This window comes from Eriocheir sinensis, unplaced genomic scaffold (genome assembly GCF_024679095.1).
Source record: "Eriocheir sinensis breed Jianghai 21 unplaced genomic scaffold, ASM2467909v1 Scaffold14, whole genome shotgun sequence".
Classification (NCBI taxonomy): domain Eukaryota; kingdom Metazoa; phylum Arthropoda; class Malacostraca; order Decapoda; family Varunidae; genus Eriocheir; species Eriocheir sinensis.
The window spans coordinates 109,308-129,408 of record NW_026110739.1 but is presented as its reverse complement, the minus strand read 5'-3'; positions in this window follow the sequence as shown (position 1 = coordinate 129,408).

Here is a 20,101-nt window from a genome sequence, read left to right as displayed (position 1 = left end):
TATCAATAATTTTATAAAAAATGCGTTATTTTATAGGTATTTTGCATCTTAATTTTCATTTTATATGTACTTTGTATATATATTTTAATACGGTCTTACATTATTTAATATTTATTTTGAATATATATTTTTATACAAATTCATGGTATTTTATGTGTATTTGTATATATATTTTCATATAAATTTACATTATTGTATGTGTATTTTGTACATATATTTTATTACAAATCTACCTTATTTTATGTTTATTTTGTATGTGTATTTTGTATATTTATATTTATCCAAATACACATTCTTTTATTGGTATTTTGTTTATTTATTTTAATTCGAATTTACATTATTTTATGTGTATTTTGAATACATTTTTTTATACGTATTAACTTAATTTTATGTGTATTTTGTATATATATTTTTATAGAAATCTACGTTTTTTTATTTGTATTCGTATATATATTTTGAAACAAATTTACATTGTTTTATATGTATTTTTGCATATCTCTTTCAATACAAATTTACCTTATTGTATATGCAATTTGTATGTTTATTTCAATACAAATTTAAAAATTTTATGTGTATTTTTGTATATATATTTTTATAAGAAATGCGCTATTTTATGGGAATTTTGCATCTTTATTTTCATACAAATTTACATTATTTTATTAATATTCGGTGTATTTATTTTGATACGATTTTACATTATTCTATTTGTTTTTTGTATATACTTTTTTATACATATTTACATTATTTAACGTGTATTTTGCATATATATTTTATACAAATTTATTATCTATTATCTATTTTCATACAAATACACATTCTTTTCATGATATTTTGTATATATATTTTTATACGTATTTACATAATTTCATATGTATTTTGTATATATATTTCTATAGAAATCTACTTTATTTTATGTGTATTCGTATATATATTTTGAAACAAATTTACATTGTTTTATATGTATTTTTGAATATCTCTTTTAATACAAATTTACCTTACTGTATATACATTTTGTATATATATTTTAATACAAATTTAAATATTTTATGTGTATTTTGGTATATATATTTTTATAAAAAATGCGATAATTTTTGGGAATTTTGCATCTTTATTTTCATACAAATTTACATTGTTTTATTGATATTCTGTGTATTTATTTTGATACGATTTTACATTATTCTATTTGTTTTTTGTATATATTTTTTATACACATTTACATTATTTAATGTGTATCTTGCATATATATTTTATACAAATTTACGTTATTTTAAGTGTATTTGTTTATATATTTTCATTCAAATTTACATTATTTGATGTGTATTTTGTATATGTATTTCAATACAAATTTACCTAATTTTATGTGTATTTTGTATATCTCTTTTCAAACAAATTTAAATTATTTTTGTGTATTTTTGTATATAGTTTTATACAAATTTAGGTTATTTTATGTACGCATTTACATTATTTAGAGTGTGTTTTGTATATATATTTTTTTTCAAATTTACTTTATTTTATGTGCATTTTTGTACATATATTTTTATAGAAATTTGCGTTATTTGTATATGTTTTCTCATACAAATTTACATTATTTTATTGCTATTTTGTTTATTTATTTTGATACGAATTACATGATTATATGTGTATTTTGTACATATTTTTTATACGTATTAACATTACTTAATGTGTATTTTGTTTATATATTTTTAAACAAATCTACGTTATTATATGTATTTGTATAAATATTTTGATACAGATTTACATTATTTTATGTATTTTGTATGTACATTTCAATTCAAATTTAGCTTATTTTAGCTGTATTTTGTATATATATTTTAATACAAAATTAATTAATTCTTTTAATTTTTTTATATAGTTTTATACAAATTTACGATATTTTATGTGTATTTTGTATATTTATATTTTTACAAATACACATTCATTTACTGGTATTTTGTTTATTTATTTTGATACGATTTTTATGTATTTTTGTATTCATTTTTTTATACGTATTTACTTCATTTTATGTGTATTTTGTATATATTTTTATAGAAATCTACGTTATTTTATGTGTATTCGTATATATATTTTGAAACAAATTTACATTGTTTTATATATATTTTGCATATCTATTTCAATACAAATTTACCTTATAGTATGTGCATTTTTATATTTATTTTAATACAAATTTTAATATTTTATGTGTATTTTGGTATATATATTTTTATAAAAAATGCGTTATTTTATGGCTATTTTGCATCTTTATTTTCAAACAAATTTACATTATTTTAATAATATTCTGTGTATTTATTTTTGATACGATTTTACATTATTCTATTTGTATTTTGTATATATTTTTTTTATACATATTTACATTATTTAATTAGTATTTTGTATATATATTTGATACAAATTTACGTTATTTTAAGTGTATATGTTTATATATTTTCATTCAAATTTCAATTATTTTATGTGTATTTTGTATATGTATTTCAATACAAATTTACCTAATTTTATGTGTATTTTGTATATTTATTTTCATACAAATTTAAATTATTTTTGTGTATTTTTGTATATAGTTTTATACAAACTTAGGTTATTTTATGAGTATTTTGTATATCTATTTTCATACAAATACACATTCTTTCATTGATATTTTGTTTATTTATTTTGACGAGAATTTAAATTATTTAATGTGTATTTTGTATATATATTTATATACGTATTTATATAATTTCATGTGTATTTTGTATATATATTTCTATAGAAATCTACGTTATATTATGTGTATTCGTATATAGATTTTTAAACAAATTTACACTATTATGTGTATTTTGCTTATTTTTTCAATACAAATTTACCTTATTGTATATGCATTTTGTATATTAATTTTAATACAAATTTAATTATTCTATGTGTATTTTTGTATATGTATTTTTATAAAAATATGCTTTATTTTATGGGTATTTTGCATCTTTATTTTCATACAAATTTACGTTATTTTATTGATATTCTGCTCATTCATTTTGATACGATTTGACATTATTCTATGTGTATTTTGTATATATTTTTCATACAAATTTACGTTATTTTATGTGTATTTGTTTATATATTTTGACACAAATTTACAATATTTTATGGGTATTTTGAATATATATTTCAAAAGAAATTTACCTAGTTTTATGTGTATTTTGAATATCTATTTTCATACAAACTCAAATTATTTTTATGTATTTTTGTATATATTTCAATACAAATTTTAATTATGTTATGTGTATTTTGTAAATCTATTTTCATTCAAATATATATTATTTTATTGGTATTTGAATTGAAATATATATACAAAATACATAAAATAATGTAAATTTCTATCAAAATACTTATACAAATACACATATAATAACGTAAATTTGTATAAAAATATATAAACAAAATACACATTAAATAATGTAAATACGTGTAAAAAAATGTACAAAATACACAAATAATCATGTAATTCGTATCAAAATAAGTAGACAAAATACCAATAAAATAATGTAAATTTCTATGAGAAAACATATACAAAATACACATAAATAACGCAAATATCAATAAAAATATATATAATATAATATATTTTTATACATATTTAAAATATTTAATGTATATTTTGTATATATATTTTTTCCAAATTTACGTTATTTATATGTATTTGTTTATATATTTTAATACAAATTTACATTATTTTATGTGAGTTTTGTATATGTATTTCAATACAAATTTGCCTAACTTTATGTGTATTTTGCATATCTATTTTCAAACAAATTTAAATTATTTTTGTGTATTTTTGTATATATTTTTATACTAATTATAGTTATTTTATTTGTTTTTTGTATATATATTTTCCTACAAATATACTTTCTTTTATTAGAATTTTGTGTATTTAATTTTTTATGAATTTACATTATTTTATGTGTATTTTGTATATATATTTTTCTACGTATTTAAATTATTTTATGTGTATTTTATATATACATTTTCATAAAAATTTACGTTATTTTATTGTTTGTATTCGTATATATTTTGAAACAAATTTTATACAAATTCATGTTATTTTATGTGTATTTGTATATATATTTTCATACAAATTTATATTATTTTATGTGTATTCTTACATATATTTTATTACAAATTTACCTTATTTTATGTTTATTTTGTATATTTATTTCATTTAATATAAACAAATTTAAATTTATTGTATATGCATTTTGAATATTAATTTTAATACAAATTTAATTATTCTATGTGTATTTTTCTATATGTATTTTTATAAAAATATTCTTTATTTATGGGTATTTTGCATCTTTATTTTTATTCAAATTTACGTTATTTTATTGATATTCTGCTCATTCATTTTGATACGATTTGACATTATTCTATGTGTATTTTGTATATATTTTTGATACAAATTTACGTTATTTTATGTGTATTTGTTTATATATTTTGACACAAATTTACAATATTTTATGGGTATTTTGTATATATATTTCAAAAGAAATTTACCTAGTTTTATGTGTATTTTGAATATCTATTTTCATACAAACTAAAATTATTTATATGTATTTTTGTATATATTTCAATACAAATTTTAGTTATGTTATGTGTATTTTGTAAATCTATTTTCATTTAAATATATATTATTTTATTGGTATTTTGTTCATTTATATTGATACGAATTTACATTATTTTATATGTACTTTGTATATATATTTTTATACGCATTTACATTATTTAATATTTATTTTGAATATATAATTTTATACAAAATCTTGGTATTTTATGTGTATTTGTATATATATTTTCATATAAATTTACATTATTTTATGTGTATTTTGTTCATATATTTCATTACAAATTTACCTTTTTTTATGTTTATTTTGTAGTGTATTTTGTACATTTATATTTATACAAATACACATTTTTTTTTTTGGTATTTTGTTTATTTATTTTGTTTCGAATTTACTTAATTTTATATGTATTTTGTTTACATTTTTTTATACGTATTTACTTAATTTTATGTGTATTTTGTATATATATTTTTATAGAAATCTACGTTATTTGATTTGTATTCGAACATATATTTTGAAACAAATTTACATTGTTTTATATGTACAATAAGGTAAATTTGTATTGAAATAGATATGCAAAATACGTATAAAGCAATGTAAATTTGTTTCAAAATATGTATACGAATACACATAAAATAACGTAGATTTCTATAAAAAATATATATTCAAAATACACATAAAATGAAGTAAATACGTATAAAAAAAATGTATGCAAAATACACATAGAATAATGTAAATTCGCATCAAAATAAATATAAACAAAATACAAATAAAAGAATGTGTATTTGTATAAATATAAATATACAAAATACACATAAAATAACGTAAATTTATATAAAACTATATACAAAAATACACAGAAGTAATTAAATTTGTATGAAAATATATACAAAATACACACAAAATAAGCTAAATTTGAATTGAAATATATATACAAAATACATGAAATAAAGTAAATTTGTATCAAAATATTTATACAAATACACATATAATAACGTAAATTTGTATGAAAATATAAACAAAATACACATTAAATAATGTAAATACGTATAAAAAAATGTGTACAAAATACACATATAATCATGTAATTCGTATCAAAATAAATAAACAAAATACCAATAAAATAATATAAATTTGTATGAGTAAACGTGTATAAATATAAATGTACAAAATACACATACAAAATAAACATAAAATAAGGTAAATTTGTAATGAAATATATGTACAAAATACACACAAAATAATGTAAATTTATATGAAAATATATACAAATACACATAATACCCTGAATTTGTATAAAATTATACATTCAAAATAAATATTAAATAATGTAAATGCGTATAAAAATATATATAAAAAGTACATATAAAATAATGTAAACTCGTATCAATATAAATCAACAAAATACCAATAAAAAAATATATATTTGAATGAAAATAGATTTACAAAATACACATAACATAACTAAAATTTGTATTGAAATATATACAAAAATACATAAAAATAATTTGAGTTTGTATGAAAATAGATATTCAAAATACACATAAAACTAGGTAAATTTCTTTTGAAATATATATACAAAATACCCATAAAATATTGTAAATTTGTGTCAAAATATATAAACAAATACACATAAAATAACGTAAATTTGTATGAAAAATATATACAAAATACACATAGAATAATGTCAAATCGTATCAAAATGAATGAGCAGAATATCAATAAAATAACGTAAATTTGTATGAAAATAAAGATGCAAAATACCCATAAAATAAAGCATATTTTTATAAAAATACATATACAAAAATTTACATTATTTGATATGTATTTTGTATATATATTTTTATACGTATTTACATAATTTCATATGTATTTTGTATATATATTTCTATAGAAATCTACTTTATTTTATGTGTATTCGTATATATATTTTGAAACAAATTTACATTCATTTATATGTATTTTTGAATATCTCTTTCAATACAAATTTACCTTACTGTGTATGCATTTTGTATATTTATTTCAATACAAATTTAAATATTTTATGTGTATTTTGGTAAATATATTTTTATAAAAAATGCGATAATTTTTGGGAATTTTGTATCTTTATTTTCATATAAATTTACATTATTTTATTGATATTCAGTGTATTTATTTTGATACGATTTTACATTATTCTATTTGTTTTTTGTATATATATTTTTTATACATATTTACATTATTTAATGTGTATCTTGCATATATATTTTATACAAATTTACGTTATTTAAAGTGTATTTGTTTATATATTTTTATTCAAATCTACATTATTTGATGTGTATTTTGTATATGTATTTCAATACAAATTTACCTAATTTTATGTGTATTTTGTATATTTCTTTTCAAACAAATTTAAATTATTTTTGTGTATCTTTGTATATAGTTTTATACAAATTTAGGTTATTTTATGTACGAATTTACATTATTTAGTGTGTGTTTTGTATATATATTTTTTTGCAAATTTACTTTTTTTTTATGTGCATTTTTGTACATATATTTTTATAGAAATTTGCGTTATTTGTTTATGTTTTCTCATATAAATTTACATAATTTAATTGCTATTTTGTTTATTTATTTTGATACGAATTACATGATTATATGTGTATTTTGTACATATTTTTTATACGTATTTACATTACTTAATGTGTATTTTCTTTATATATTTTTAAACAAATCTACGTTATTATATGCATTTGTATAAATATTTTTATTCAGATTTACATTATTTTATGTATTTTGTATGTACATTTCAATTCAAATTTAGCTTATTTTAGCTGTATTTTGTATATATATTTTCATACAAATTTAATTACTTCTGTGTATTTTTGTATATAGTTTTATACAAATTTACGATATTTTATGTGTATTTTGTATATTTATATTTTTACAAATACACATTCATTTACTGGTATTTTGTTTTTTTATTTTGATACGATTTTGATGTATTTTTTGTATTCATTTTTTTATACGTATTTACTTCATTTTATGTGTATTTTGTATATATTTTTATAGAAATCTACGTTATTTTATGTGTATTCGTATATATATTTTGAAACAAATTTACATTGTTTTATATGTATTTTGCATATCTATTTCAATACAAATTTGCAAATTTACTTTATTTTATGTGCATTTTTGTACATATATTTTATTAGAAATTTGCGTTATTTTATGTGTATTTGTATGTTTTCTCATACAAATTTACATTATTTTATTGCTATTTTGTTTATTTATTTTGATTCAAATGAAAATAGATATACAAAATATACATCAAATAAACTAAATTTGTATTGAAATACATATACAAAATACATAAAATAATGTCAATTTGTATCAAAATATTTTAACAGATACGCATAAAATAACGTAAATTTGTTTTAAAATATACAAAATACACATTAAATAATGTAAATATGTATAAAAAAATATATACAAAACACAAATAGAATAATGTAAAATCGTATCAAAATAAATACACAGAATATTAATAAAACAATTTAAATTTGTATGAAAATAAAGATTCAAAATACCCATTAAATAACGCATTTTTTATAAAAATATATATTCCAAAATACATATGAAAAAATTAGTTTGTATTAAAATAAATAAACAAAATACACATACAATAAGGTAAATCTGTATTGAAATAGATATGCAAAATACATATAAAACAATGTAAATTTGTTTCAAAATATATATACGAATGCACATAAAATAACGTAGATTTGTATAAAAATATATATACAAAATACACATAAAATGAAGTAAATACGTATAAGAAAATGTATACAAAATACACATAAAATAATGTAAATTCGTATAAAAATAAATAAACAAAATACCAATAAAAGAATGTGTATTTGTATAAATATAAATATACAAAATACACATAAAATAACGTAAATTTGTATAAAACTATTTACATAAATACACAGAAGTAATTAAATTCGTATGAAAATAGATATACAAAATACAGATAAAATAAGCTAAATTTGAATTGAAATGTATATACAAAATACATAAAATAATGTAGATTTGTATAAAAATATTTAAAAAAATTCCCATAAAATAACGCATTTTTTTTTATTTATAAAAATATATATACCAAAATACACATCAAAAAATTAAATTTGTATTAAAATAAATGTACAAAAAATCATACAATAAGGTAAATTTGTATTGAAATAGATATGGAAAATACATATAAAACAATGTAAATTTGTTTCAAAATATATGTACGAATACACATAAAATAACGTAGATTTCTATAAAAATATATATACAAAATACACATAAAATGAAGTAAATACGTATAAAAAAATGTATACAAAATACACATAAAATAATGTAAATTCGTATCAAAATAAATATACAAAATACCAATAAAAGAATGTGTATTTGTATAAATATAAAGATACAAAATACACATTAAATAACGTAAATTTATATAAAACTATATACAAAAATACACAGAAGTATTTTAATTTGTATGAAAATAGATATACAAAATAAGGTAAATTCGTTTCAAATTCAATAAACAAAATTCAGATAAAAGAACGTATATTTGTAGAAAAAATAAATATGCAAAATACACATTAAATAACGAGAATTTGTATGAAAATATATAAAAAAATAAACGAAAATAGTTTCAATTTGTATGAAAATAAATATACAAAATACACATGTATTTTGTATATCTATTTTCACACAAATTTAATTACTTTTGTGTATTTTTGCATATAGTTTTATATAAATTTACGTTATTTTATTTGTATTTTGTATATTTATATGTATACAATACACATTCTTTTATTAGTATTTTGTTTATTTATTTTGATACGAGTTTACATTCTTTGATGTGTATTTTGTATACCTTTTTTTATACGTATTTACTTCATTTTATGTGTATTTTGTATATTTATTTTCATAGAAATCTACGTTATTTTATGTGTATTCATATATATATTTTTTTAAAAAATTTACATGGTTTTATATGTATTTTGCATATCTATTTCAAAACAAATTTACCTTATTGTATGTGCATTTTGTATATTTATTTTAATACAAATTCAAATATTTTATGTGTGTCTTGGTATAAATATTTTTTATAAAAAATGCGTTATTTTATGAGTATTTTGCATCTTAATTTTCATACAAATTTACATTATTTTATTAATATTCTGTGTATTTATTTTGATACGATTTTATATTATTCTACTTGTGTTTTGAATATATTCTTTTATACATATTTACATTATTTAATGTGTATTTTTTATATATATTTTATACAAATTTACGTTATTTTAAGTGTATTTGTTTATATATTTTCATTCAAATTTACCTAATTTTATGTGTATTTTGTATATTTATTTTCATACAAATTAAAATTATTTTTGTGTATTTTTGTATATAGTTTTATACAAATTTAGGTGATTTTATGTGTATATTGTATATCTATTTTCATACAAATACACATTCTTTTATTGATATTTAGTTTATTTACTTTGACGCTAATTTACATTATTTATATATATATATATATATATATATATATATATATATATATATATATATATATATATATATATATATATATATATATATATATATATATATATATATATATATATATATATATATATATATATATATATATATATATATATATATATATATATATATTCTAAATTATATTGTATATCTATTTTTATACGAATTTACATTATTTTATGTGTATTTTGTATATATATTTTTATAGAAATCTACGTTATTTTATATGTATTCGTATATATTTTTTTAAACAAATTTACATTGTTTTATATGTATTTTTGCATATCTCTTTCAATACAAATTTACCTTATTGTATGTGCATTTTGTATATTTATTTCAATACAAATTTAAATATTTTATGTGTATTTTGGTATATATATTTTTATAAGAAATGCGCTATTTTATGGGAATTTTGCATCTTTATTTTCATACAAATTTACATTATTTTATTAATATTCGGTGTATTTATTTTGATACGATTTCACATTATTCTATTTGTTTTTTGTATATATCTTTTTTTATACATATTTACATTATTTAATGTGTATCTTGCATCTTTTATCGTAATTTTGTTTATTTATTTTTATACGAATTTACATTATTTTAGGTGTATTTGATATGTATATTTTTATACTTATTTATATCATTTTATTTGTGTTTTCAATATATATTTTCATAGAAATTTACTCTATTTTATGGGTATTCGTATATGTATTTTGATACAAATTTACATTATTTATGTTTATTTTGTATATCTATTTCAATACAAATTTACCATATTGTATGTGTATTTTGTATATTTATTTTAAAACAAATTTAACTATTTTATGTGTATTTTTTGTAAAAATATCTTTATTTTCATTTAATCTTTATTTTCATACAAATTTACATTATGTTATTTTATGTGTATTCGTATATATATTTTGAAACAAATATACATTGTTTTATGTGCATTTTGCATATTAATTTTAATACAAATTTAATTATTCTATGTGTATTTTTGTATATGTATTTTTATAAAAAAAGCTTTATTTTACGGGTATTTTGCATCTTTATTTTCATACAAATTTACATTATTTTATTGATATTCTGTGTATTTATTTTGATACGATTTTACATTATTCTATGTATATTTTGTATATATATTTCATACAAATGAACGTTATTTTATGTGAATTTGTTTTCAATTCATACAAATTTACATTATTTTATGTGTATTTTGTACATGTATTTAAATACAAATTTAACTAATTATATGTGTATTATGTATATCTATTTTCATACAAATTGAAATTGATTTTCTGTATTTTAGTATATATTTTTATTCAAATTTTCGTATTTTTATGTGAATTTTGTATATTTATTTTCCTACAAATATACGTTCTTTTATCGGAATTTTGTTTATTTATTTTGATACGAGTTTTCATTATTTTAGGAGTATTTGATATATATATTTTTATACTTATTTACATAATTTTATATGTATTTTGAATATATATTTTCATAGAAATTTACTCTATTTTATGTGTATTCGTATATATATTTTGATACAAATTTACATTATTTATGTGTATTTCGCATATCTATTTCAATACAAATTTTCTTTATTGTATGTGCCTTTTGTATATTTATTTTGATGCAAATTTAATTATTTTATGTGTATTTTTGTATATATATTTTTAAACAAATATGCGTTATTATATGGGTATTTTGCATCTTTATTTTCATACAAATTTACATTATTTTATTGATTGTCTGTTTATTTATTTTGATACGATTTTACAAATTTACGTTATTTTAAGTGTATTTGTTTATATATTTTCATTCAAATTTACATTATTTTATGTGTATTTTGTAAATGTATTTCAATACAAATTTACCTAACTTTATGTGTATTTTGTATACTTATTTTCAAACAAATTTAAATTATTTTTGTGTATTTTTTTATAGTTTTATACAAATTTACGTTATTTTATGTGTATTTTGTATATCTATTTTCATAGAAATACACATTCTTTTATTGATATTTTGTTTATTTATTTTGACACGAATTTACATTATTTAATGTCTATTTTGTATATATATTTTTATACGTATTTACAGCATCTCAAGTGTATTTTGTATATATATTTCTATAGAAATCTGCGTTATTTTATGTGTATTCGTATATATATTTTGAAACAAATTTACATTGTCTTATGTGTATTTTGCATATTTTTTTAATAAAAATTTACATTATTGTATGTGCATTTTGTATATTAATTTTACTACAAAGTTAATTATTGAATGTGTATTTATGTATATGTATTTTTAAAAAAAAGTGCTTTATTTTATTGGTATTTTGCATCTTTATTTTCATACAAATTTACATTATTTTATTGATATTTTGTGTATTTATTTTGATACGATTTTACATTATTTTCTATGTGTATTTTGTATATATATTTAATACAAATGTACGTTATTTTATGTGTATTTGTTTTCATTTCATACAAATTTTCATTATTTTATGTGTATTTTGTACATGTACAAATTTGTACAAATTTAACTAATTATATGTGTATTTTGTATATCAATTTTCATCAAAATTGAAATTATTTTTGTTTTTTCTGTATATATTTTTATTCATATATTTTGTATACTTATTTTCCTACAAATATACGTTCTTTTATCGGAATTTTGTTTGTTTATTTTGATACGAATTTACATTATTTTAGGTGTATTTGGTATATATACTTTTTTATACTATTTACATCATTTTATACGTATTTTGTATGCATATTTTCATAGAAATTTACTCTATTTTATGTGTATTCGTATATATATTTTGATACAAATTTACATTATTGATGTGTATTTTGCATATGTATTTCAATACAAATTTACTTTATTGTATATGCATTTTGTATATTTATTTCAATACAAATTTAATTATTTCATATGTATTTTTGTATATATATTTTTATGCATATATGCGTTATTATATGGGTATTTTGCATCTTTATTTTCATACAAATTTAAATTATTTTATTGATATTATGTTTATTTATTTTGATACGATTTAACATTATTCTATGTGTATTTTGTATATATATTTTTATACATATTTACATTATTTAATGTATATATTGTATATATATTTTATCCAAATTTACGTTATTTTATGTGTATTTGATTATATATTTTCATACAAATTTACATTATTTAATGTGTATTTTGTATATGTATTTCAATACAAATTTGGCTAGCTTTATGTGTATTTTGCATATCTATTTTCAAACAAATTTAAATTATTTTTGTGTATTTTTTTATTTATTTTTATATAGATTTTAGTTATTTTATTTGTATTTTGTATATATATTTTCCTACAAATATACAATCTTTTATTATAATTTTGTTTATTTATTTTGATACGAGTTTACATTATTTTATGTGTATTTTGTATATATATTTTTCTACGTATTTACATTATTTTATGTGTATTTTGTATATATATTTTAATAAAAATTTACATTATTTTATAGTGTGTATTCCTCTTTATTTTGATACAAATTTTATACAAATTCATGTTATTTTATGTGTATTTGTATTTATATTCTCATACAAATTTAGATTATTTTATGTGTATTTTTACATATTTTTTATTACAAATTTACCTTATTTTATGATTATTTTTTATATTTATTTCATTCAATCTTAAATTATTTTATGTTTATATTTGTATTTGTATTTAGGTAATTTTATGTGTATTTTCTATATATATTTTCATCCAAAATTACATTATTTTATAGGTATTTTCTTAATTTAACTCGATACGAATTTAGATTTTTTCATAGGTATTTTGTATACATATATGTTTATACTCATTTACAATATGTAATGTGTGTTTTGTATATATTTTTTTATTGCAAATTTATTTTATGTGCATTTTTGTACATATATTTTTATAGAAATTTATTTATTTTATGTGTATTTTGTATATGTTTTCTCATAAAAATTTACATTATTTTATTGGTATTTTGTTTATTTATTTTGATAAGAATTACATGATTATATGTGTATTTTGTATATATTTATTTATACATAATTACATTATTTAATGTGTATTTTGTTTATATATTTTTATATAAAATTTACGTAATTATATGTGTATTTGAAAAAATATTTTGATACAAATTTACTTTATTTTATGTGTTTTGTACATATATTTCAATTCAAATTAAGCTTATTTTGTGTGTATTTTGTATATCTATTTTCATACAAATTTAATTCCTTTTGTGTATCTCTGTATAATGTTTTACATAAATTTACCTTATTTTATGTGCATTTTGTATATTTATATTTATACAAATACACATAAAATAAAGTAAATTTCCATATAAATAAATATACAAAACACACATTAAATAATGTAAATGCGTATAAAAATATGTATACAAAATACCTATAAAATAATCTAAATTCGTATCGAATTAAACTAACAAAATACCAATAAAATTATGTTATTTTTGATGAAAATATATATAGAAAATACACATAAAATAACCTAAATACAAATACATATATACACATAAAATAATTTAAAATTGAAGGAAACAAATATTCAAAATAAACATAAAATAAGGTAAATTTGCAATGAAATATATGTAAAAATGCATATAAAATAATGTAGATTTGTATGAAAATATATATACAAATACACATAAAATAACATGAATTTGTATAAAATTTGTATCAAATTATATACAAATACACACAATAAAATAAAATAAATTTTCATGAAAATATATATACAAAATACACATAAATAAAAATAAATTGTATGAAAAATATATAAAAAATACATATAAAAAAATAAAATAGAATAATGTAAAATCGTATCAAAATAAATACACAGAATATTAATAAAATAATATAAATTTCTTGAAAATAAAGATGCAAAATACCTATAAAATAACGCATTTTTATAAAATATATATACCAAAACACACATAAAATATTTGAATTTGTATTAAAATAAATATACGAAATGCGCAATAAAAGGTAAATTTGTATTGAAATAGATATGCAAAATACATATAAAACAATGTAAATTTGTTTCAAAATATATATACGAAAACACATAAAATAACAGATTTCTATAAAGATATATATACAAAATACATAAAATGAAGTAAATACGTATAAAAAATGTGTACAAAATACACATAAAATAATGTAAACTCGTATCGAAATAAATAAAAAAAATACTATAAAAGAATGTATTTGTAAATATAAATATACAAAATACACATAAAATAACGTAAATTGATATAAAATATATATACAAAAATACTCAAAAGTAATTAAATTTGTATGAAAATATATACAAATGCACATAAAATATATATATATATATATATATATATATATATATATATATATATATATATATATATATATATATATATATATATATATATATATATATATATATATATATATATATATATATATATATATATATATATATATATATATATCTATATATATATATATATATATATATATATATATATATATATATCTATATATGAAAAGAATATGCAAAATACAATATAATATACATATATTAAAACAAAAAATATTATACTAATACATATAAATAATGTAGATTTATAATAAATATATATACAAAAAAATATGAAATGACGTATATATATATAAAAAATATATATACACAATTAATATTAAATAATGTAACTAAATAAAAAAAAAAAAAAAAATAATAAAAAAAGAATATGTACTTAATGAAAAAATATATAATAAAAATATTAAAAAAAAAAATTGTGGTAAAAACTCATAAAAAAATACACAAAAAAAATTTAAATTGTATGAAAATAATATACACAAAAATACATAAAAAAAAGTAAATTTTATATTGAAATACATATACAAAATACACATAAAATAATGTAAATTTGAATGAAAATATATAAACAAATACACTTAAAAAACGTAAATTTGTATATATATAGAAAATACACATAAAATAATGTAAATATGTATAAAAAATATATACACAAATAGAATAATATAAATAGTATCAAAATAAATACACAGAATATTAATAAAATAATGTAAATTTGTATGAAAATAAAGATGCAAAATACCCATAAAACAACGCATTTTTTATGAAAATATATATACCAAAATACATATAAAATATTTAAATTTGTATTATAATAGATATACAAAATGAACATACAATAAGGTAAATTTGTATTGAAATAGATATGCAAAATACATATAAAACAATGTAAATTTCTTTCAAAATATATATACGAATACACATAAAATAACGTAGACTTCTATAAAAAAAATATATACAAAATACACATAAAATGAGGTAAATAAGTATAAGAAAATGTATACAAAATACACATAAAATAATGTAAATTCGTATCAAAATAAATAAACTAAATGCCAATAAAAGAATGTGTACTTGTATAAATATAAATATACAAAATACACATAAAATAACGTAAAATTGTATAAAACTATATACAAAAATAAAAAAAAGTAAAAAAATTGTATGAAAATAGATATACAAAAGACATAAAATAAGCTGAATTTGAATTGAAATAAATATAGAAATATATATTCAAATACACATATAATAACGTAAATTTGTATAAAAATATATAAACAAAATACACATTAAATAATGTAAATACGTATAAAAGATATGTACGTAATGTAAAAATTTATAAAATTAAAGATGCAATATACCCATAAAATAACTCATATTTAAAAAAAATATATACAAAAATACACATAAAATAATTAAATTTGTATTAAAATAAATATACAAAATACACATACATTATGGTAGATTTGTATTGAAATAGATATGCAAAAAACACATAAAATAAAGTAAATTTGTATCAAAATATATACGAATACACACAATAAAATTACGTAAATTTTTATGAAAATATATATACAAAATACACATTAAATAATGTAAATACATAGAAAAATATAGTTACAAAATACACATAAAATAATGTAAATTCGTATCAAAATAAATAAACAAAATTTCCTCTAAAAGAATGTATATTTGTAGGAAAATATATATACAAAATACAAATAAAATAACAAAAATTTGTATATAAATATATACAAAAATACTCAAAAATAATTTAAATTTGTTTGAAAATAGATATGCAAAATACACATGAAATTAGGCAAATTTTTATTGCAATACATATACAAAATACACATAAAATAATGTAAATTTGTATGAAACTATATAAACAAAGACACATAAGATAACGTAAATTTCCATAAAATATATGTACAAAATATACATTAAATAATGTAAATATGTCTAAAAATATGTATACAAAATACAGAGAATAACGTAAAATCGTATCAAAATAAATAAACAAACTATCAATAAAATAATGTATATTTGTCTGAAAATAAAGATGCAAAATAACCATATAATAACGCATATTTCTTTAAAATATATATATACAAAAATACACATAAAATAGTTAAATGTGTATCAAAATAAATATACAAAAGGCACATACAATAAAGAAAAATTGTAATGAAATAGATATGCGAAATACACATAAATAATGTAAATTTCTATCAAAATATATATACGAATACACATAAAAATATATATTAAATATATAAATATAGAAATATATATATATATATATATATATATATATATATATATATATATATATATATATATATATATATATATATATATATATATATATATATATATATATATATATATATATATATATATATATATATATATATATATATATATATATATATATATATATATATATATATATATATATATATATATATATATATATATATATATATATATATATATATATATATATATATATATATATATATATATATATATATATGCACTAAAATAATGAAAATTCGTATCAAAATCAATTAATAAAATTCCGATCAAAGAACGTACAAATTTACATTATTTTATGTGTGTTTTGTACATGTATTTATATACAAATTTAACTAATTATATGTGTATTTTGTATATCTATTTTCATACAAATTGAAATTTATTTAATTGTTTTTTTGTATATATTTTTATTCAATATTTCGTAATTTTATGTGTATTTTGTATATTTATTTTCCTACAAATATACGTTCTTTTATTGGAATTTTGTTTATTTATTTTGATACGAATTTTGATTTTTTTAGGTGTATTTGATATATATATTTTTATACTTATTTACATAATTTTATATGTATTTTGAATATATATTTTCATAGAAATTTGCTTTATATGTATATACAAAAAAACACAAAAATAATTTAAATTTGTATGAAAATAAATATACAAAAATACACATAAAATTAGGTTTAAATACATATACAAAATACACACGTTAATTTGTATAAAATATATATAAAAATACACATTAAATAATGAAAATATGTATAAAAAAATATATACAAAACACAAATAGTATAATATAAAATCGTATCAAAATATATACACAGAATATTAATAAAATAATGTACTTTTGTATGAAAACTAAGATGCAAAATACCTATAAAATAACGCTTTTTTTATAAAATTATATATACCTAAATACACATAAAATATTTGAATTTGTATCAAAATAAATATACAAAATGCAAATACAATAAGGTAAATTTGTATTGAAAATGATATGCAAAATACATATAAAACAATGTAAATTTGTTTCAAAATATATATACGAATACACATAAAATAACGTAGATTTCTATAAATATATATATACAAAATACAAATAAAATTTAGTAAATACGAATCAAAAATGTATACAAAATACACATAAAATAATTTAAACTCGTATAAATATAAATAAACAAAATACCAATAAGAGAGTGTGTATTTGTATAAATATAAATATACAAAATGCACATAAGATAACGTAAATTTGTATAAAACTATATAAAAAAATACACAGAAGTAATTAAATTTGTATGAAAATAGATATACAAAATACACACAAAATAAGCTAAATTTGAATTGAAATATATATACAAAATACATAAAATAAAGTAAATTCGTTTCAAAATGTTTTTAACCAATACACATATAATAACGTAAATTTGTAAAAAAAATATATAAACAAAATACACATTAAGTAATATAAATACGTATAAAAAAATATTTACAAAATACACAAATAATCAAGTCAATCGTATCAAAATAAATAAACAAAAAACTAATTAAATAATGTAAATTTGTATGAGAAAACATATACAAAATACACATAAAATAGCGTTTTAAGTTTCTATAAAAATATATGTACAAAAATGTACATAAAATTAGTTTGCATAAAAAAATATATACAAAACACACATTAGATAATGAAAATGAGTATAAAAATATGTATACAAAATACCTATGAAATAATCTAAATTCGTATCGAGTTAAATAATTAAGAAAATAACAATAAAATAATGCAATTTTGGATGAAAATATATATAGAAAACACACATAAAATAACTTAAATACAAATACAAATATACATATTAAATAATTTAAAATTGAATGAAAAAAATATACAAAATATACATAAAATAAGGTAAATTTGTAATAAAATATATGTAAGAATACACATAAAATAATATAAATTTGAATGAAAATATATATACAAATACACTTAAAATAACATGAATTTGGATAAAATTTGTTTCAAAATATATACGAATACACACAATAAAATAACGTAAATTTTTATGAAAATGTATATATAAAATACACATAAAATAATTTAAATACGTAGAAAAATATATATACAAAATACACATAAAATAATGTAAATTCGTAAAAAATTAAATACACAAAATTCCAATAA